Source organism: Manis pentadactyla, chromosome 12 (assembly GCF_030020395.1).
Source record: "Manis pentadactyla isolate mManPen7 chromosome 12, mManPen7.hap1, whole genome shotgun sequence".
Lineage (NCBI taxonomy): Eukaryota > Metazoa > Chordata > Mammalia > Pholidota > Manidae > Manis > Manis pentadactyla.
The window spans coordinates 19,972,980-19,979,373 of NC_080030.1; the positions used below are offsets into that span (position 1 = coordinate 19,972,980).

Sequence of the window (6,394 nt, forward strand, 5' to 3'; positions counted from 1 at the left end):
TATTAACAGATGTGTGCTTATCACTGCAGAGCCTCCCATTGATCTGGGGAAAGGCGTGGAGAGAAAATGTCCATTCTCTCTGCCTCTCCATTCCCGGTATGGAATTGATCTGGTGACACCAAAGACCCAGCCACCGAGTTCCCATCAGAAAGGGTGGTTGGGGCAGGCAGAGTGTGAGTTGTGGCCAGAGGAGTTGGATGGAGCCAGACATGGGTAGTGACTCTAAGGAATAAAAGCCTTTCTCTTGACGTGCCCTTTGTTTAGCTTGTTTCACAGGGGGACTCACCCTGGGCCAGGAACACCATTCCCCCAGAGCTATAATACTCCTGTTTTCTGTAAAAAAGAAGATAAAAATCCATATAGAAATAGAGTTAACTTATCTGAGCTGATAGGATAATAGCACAGGCTTCCACATACTGTGAACATGTACATGAAGAGGAAAAGCATGAATAGGAGTGGCTGCAGTTCTTGTTCCTCTGAAAGTTCCAGAAGAAGAAACTCTGAAATATGGGTATAATTACCTGGTTCTATGTAGTGGAGATGACTACCACACAAGAGGAAAATAACAGGACTAATTTCAGACAGATTTGAATCACTCACTTATTTGAAATGCTACAAATCTGTTTTCTAGTCAGGAAATATAAAAATATTTTGTGTATACACCTGATCCCCTCCATGGGATTCCCAAACCTGCCACTACTGATAATGAATTTTTTTCATTCAGCTTTTTCCTAAGGGGTCATGTATACTCCAGTTTTAATGAGAAAATCTTCATTGTTTCAGGAATATAAATTGATTGCTGTTATGTTAAGCACTAAGCACAGAGCATTAAGAAGAAAAATCCCCATAATCCAATGATAATAAGGGAATATTTAAGCAAATAATAAATTCATATAACACTTCAGAAGGTTACAGTTGTTTCTGAGAAGGAACAGGGAAATGGGACAAGGGTCATATCATTGTAAAATCAACTAAGCCTGTAAAAAAGGCCTAGTTTATTCTCCAACTTAATCTACTGGCTGTTCTTTCACTTCCAGCCCCTTAACCAGCTAAGTAACTTTGTAACTAGTATGAGAGACAGACCTTTAAAGTGTAAATGAACCTCTGTGGATAAATAATGGTGAGATCTGGATCAACACAGTCACCTAAGTAACCCCATTCTAAGACAACACTACGGAAGAATTATGAATCATCTGTATACATCAGGCCTTATGCCAACCCCTATCCAAAAGGCCCTATAAGACTCCAAACCCTTAACCCTTAGTGTGCCTCCCCTTGGTTACTCGCACTCCTATCTGAGTGTGTATGGTCTCTTCAAATCAACTTCCTTGCTGCATAAGCTTATTGCACTTGGTCTCTGAAATCTTTTATACGGTAAAGAGAGAAACTCACCAACCTCTCGTAGTCGTAAATGTGTTTCTCGCTTTGCTATTTCACCCAGCTTTCTGGTCTTAACCAAATGCTTCTTTCTCTCCCTGTTTTATTTCAGACCAGTAGGGAAGTGTTAGTTCTCAGAACATAATCTCACTCTATCCAGAGCTTTGAGGCTCCCCCCAAATTCTGGGGTGAGAGGAATATAGTTCCCATACCATATAGATCAAGCAGACACTGGATGTCAGGTTACACTGGCTTTAGGAGTTGGCGAGGGATTTTCCCCATGTGAAGCACAAGTTCAATTAACTTCCCTATCTCCTGCTGATCGTTCTCGCTCTCTACTGCATGCATGGATGCTGGCATTTGTTTCCACTCTTATTTTAATGAATGCCTTTCATTCTGGCACTTGTCAGACCTGGTCAATCAAGAATTCTTTCCGAATTAGAGTCAAGGTGCCTCCCCAAACTGGGTTAAGGTTTCATCTGGTGTGCAGGGAGCGGTCTCCCAGATGCAGCTGCCAGAAACATTATGAAGGAGAGAAATACAGGGATGAAGGGGTGAGTAGGTTATTCTATTTTTAGTTGATATTTAGGTAGGACCTAAAACAAGGTCACAAAGAACAGAAACCTCAAGAGACAGAGGGAGATGAAAGGTATTATTGTACCTCATTTTAGATAGGATAGGTTTTAATGCAACAATAGATAACTGCTAAATATCAAATTAAACACAACTAAGGGGCAATTATAATAACCTGCTGTTTTTATTTTTGGTGTATTATCTTCTATTTAAGAAAACCAATCATAATCATGCTAATAATCAAATTTCAAGTAAATTTATTAACAAGTGACTATACTGAGTTTCCCTTCTAGGTAAATAGGTGGGCTTGAAATGGCATACATATTTGCGCAGAAAAATTGGTTACTCTGAATCACAGGACTGGGCAGATCTCAAGCTCCCTTGTGAACTATGCTCTGATCATAAACTTGGAAGACATTCCTGAGCATGAAGGAGATTTGAAATAGGTGATGTTAACATTATTCATTCTTTAGCATTTATGATAGATATTAGACAGGCAATTTATTTCATAGAACAATATAAAGAGTCAAATTAGAATATTTTCAGAAGAAACACGAAGGTAATTCAGTAATTTTAAAAAAGAAACAATATAAAATAAACTGACCAATCCTTCATTTCAATGAATAAACCTCCCTCATGGACACCAATTTTCGATGATTCAATATATATTGGTACAGCATGAAAGAGACATTTTGCATACAAACATAATGGGTCATTTGAAATTTTGCTTTCTCATACTTATGTTCATCTCTAACACTAATACCATGTTAGGTCAATTAATTTATTCCCATTTGTCTTTCTATGTAGACTATGCTGGGGATACCATTTGGTAACCAAATTTGCCTGAGGATATGGTGGGCAATCAGGACAAGCTGAATAAAATGAAGAAGCATTTATATAGCACAGTAGCATCTTTGTAGAGTAAGTGCCCGATTTTAAGGTTTTTATTGCATTTTAAGTGATGACAGTGAGTTTTGATATCTGAGATATCCATTTCAAAGATGGCCCTGTTGAGTAAACCTTGCCAGTTGACAAGCAGGCTGGCCTCTCCTCATCACAGTTCCCTCTCTTCCCTAGGCTGTGATTTCCTCTGCTCTATTAGTGAACATTCTTGCATCTGCTTTCAGAAATTTTTAAAAATCATTTACTGAAGTCCGCCAACTCCTGTTTTCTTGGAGTTTGTGGGTTATATCCTCTCTTATTCCCTTACTATCATCTTGATATAATCTTGGGTGGAAAAAGAAAGGAACTCGTGTACTCACTTGGCCATCTTGAGCCACAATCTGAAGTATTATCTGCAGTATTAGGAAATGAGACCATCTAAGCATCCCTCAATAAGGAAATGCTTCCATAAATTACGTTACATCTTTTGTATGGAATATTGCACACTTAAAAAATAAATTACCTATATATGTGTTGATATGTCAAGATATGATATAATTCAAAAATAAATAAGGAAATAGAGCAAGCTCTATTTCCGCGATGTGATCAAAGAGTAGTACTTTCTCTTTCTGAGGCTTTGACCCATGAAGTCATGAGAAATTCTTCATCTCCAGGACAACTGGTCTTATATGACAAGCATACCAATGAATCTTCTCAGAGCCATTTTTATATCTTTATTCCTGAGACTGTAGATGAAGGGGTTCAGCATGGGTGTGACCACAGTGTACATCACTGAAGCTATTGCACTTGAGTGTGAGCTCTGGGTAGCAGCAGAGCTAAGGTACACCCCAAGCATTGTACAATAAAATAGGGAGACAACGGAGAGATGAGATGCACATGTAGAAAATGCTTTATACTTGCCCTCAGATGATGATATTCTACATATGGAGGAAACTATCTTAGAGTAAGAATAAAGGATCCCTGCAAAGGGACCACCACACAGAAGGACAGCTGCAAAGTACATCACCAGGTTATTAAGAAAGGTGTCTGAACAGGCAAGTTGGATCATCTCATTGAGCTCACAAAAGAAGTGTGGGATTTCCAAGTTTGTACAAAAGGAGAGACGTAACATCATTAAGCTTTGTAACAAGGAATTCAGGGTACTCATGATCCAGGACACCAGGACCAGCAATTCACAGAGCTGGGGGTTCATGATGACTGTGTAATGCAGGGGGTGACAGATGGTCACATAATGGTCATAGGCCATCACAGTGAGAAGAAAGACATCCAACACTGCAAAGAGTATAAGAAAATAAATCTGGGTGATGCACCTTCATAGCTTATAGCTTTGCTCTCTGTCTGGGTGTTCCACAGCATCTTGGGGATGGTGGTGGTGGTGAAACATATGTCTACAAAGGACAGGCTGGAGAGGAAGAAGTACATGGGTGTGTGCAGGTGGGAGTCTTTACCGACAGCCAAGATGATGAGCAGGTTCCCAAACACTGTGATCAGGTACATGGAGAGGAAAAGTCCAAATACGAGGAGCTGCAGGGCTGGTTCCTCTGAAAATCCAAGAAGAAGAAATCCAGAAATTTGGGTATCATTTCCTAGGTCCATATGGTAGAGATGACTTCCAGGAAAGATGAAAAAAAATCAGTAATTTTTACTCAAACTTGCATTGTTCACATAGTTAAAATGCTACAATTAGTATTTCAGTGAATAAATTAATTTTAATATTTTTCACATGGTCCTATTTAAGGTGTCCCTTGGGCCACTTTTTATATGGAATTTTTGGCCCAATCGTCTTTTTCCCTTGAGGGGCCATGCATTCTACAGTTTTAATGGGAAATCCTTCAGGATCCCATGAATACAAATGAATGCTGACTCTGTTGTAGGCACTGTGTATGCAATGAACATAGGCCCTAGAAGGAAAAGTCTCTACAATTAAATGAAGGAGAAAGAGTAAATTAGCAAATAATAAAATAACATAATGCTGCAGGTGGTAACAGTCAGTGTGAAGAAAAGGAAAACAGGTATAAGTAGGGAGTGATAGGATGTTCTATTTTCCATTGCTATTTAGGCAAGGTCTGCAAATAAGGGGACAATTGAACAGAAACCTCAAGTATGAGAAGAACACAGATGAAAAATTAGATGGGGAAGTGTGTGCTCGGCAGAGGAAATTGCCAATGCAAAGGCCTTGAGGAAGGTGCTTGTTTCAAATGTTCAACTCAGAGAAGGTGAAGTCAGAATTGCAACATGATGGGCATGAGGGAGTTTGAAGAGTGGTGGTGTCAGACATGGTCAGGAGATTAGTGGTCCTGAAACCTCAAGGCACATGGACTTCCTCATCCACAATACCTCTTACAGTCCTGCTGCAAATGCATTCATGAATTAAAACAAATTCTCTGTGCAGTACCTTCTCTTGATTGAGAACCGACCCCCATATTGTAAGACTCACCTTGGAATGTACGACCCTAAGTACCCCTTTCCTGAGGATGTTCACACACACACACACACTCACACACACACACACACACAGGCATCTGGCACACCATGATGTCCTTAGTGTGTTATCTCCATGTGTTTCTAAGCTCTAGCCTTACTGACTAGTCTAGGAATGGACAGAAACCAAGTGGCCCAGATCAATGATCTTTGTCCTCTGGGATACAGAAGCAGTGCCCAGGATTTACAATTCTAAGGCCTCCCATGGGCAAATACACTTGGTCGCCATATTTGGAATGTCATTTACTGTCATGTATTTAATGAAACATTAAAATTGTGCTCAAAAATGGAGAAAGACAGAGACAGAGAGAGTCAGAAGCCTGAAATGGATGAGGAAGAACACTGATCTTAGAAGCTCAGGTGGTCCCTAAGAGACTGTGAGGGAGAATAATCTTAATTAGTTCTGGCAGCCATTGAACACTGATTATGTTCCCTAGATGCCCAGAAAATACATTGAGAACAAAAATAAACTTTTCCAAAGGACAATACTAATGATGCCTGTTGGAGTCAAACAGCCTACCTCATTTATATATGAGTAAATGAGCAAAGGGACAAATAACCTCCTCACAAAGGAAAATACACGTTATAAGCAAAGACAGACACTTTTAATATCAAGTGCTAGAATACTTGTTTGTCCTATGCCAAGCCCAGAGTTATTTGAAACTTCATTTTTATAGGGTCTCATAGGGGAAGAAGTCAGCACCCTTCTCCAATTTCTTAGGTGGCATCTTTTTTTTCTCTTTCATATTGGGTTGAACTCATTTTTGACAAATCCACTGGGCACAGTCTAGTCCTGCTTCTGGACTTTGAAATGGGCAAAGAACTCCACAGACCTTCTATATTTATTCCACACCATAGAAGTTATTTTTTATACCAAAAAACTTCTTCATCTGACTATGCCAGATGGCATTATGTTATAGAGACATCTATGACATTGTAGTCTGTCCTTGCTGTTCTAATACATGATCCAAAACAGCAGACTTCACCTGATATGTTCATCTCTGTACTTGGTATAAAGGTATGTGATACATATGTACTTACATAGAAACAAATCCAAGAA

The 6,394-nt window shown here is 39.4% G+C and overlaps 1 pseudogene; it reads right to left on the reverse strand.

Moving 5' to 3' along the window:
* Window positions 1–3,517: 3,517 nt before the first annotated feature.
* On the reverse strand, window positions 3,518–4,464 carry LOC118908538 (olfactory receptor-like protein OLF4; annotated as a pseudogene).
* Window positions 4,465–6,394: the final 1,930 nt, after the last annotated feature.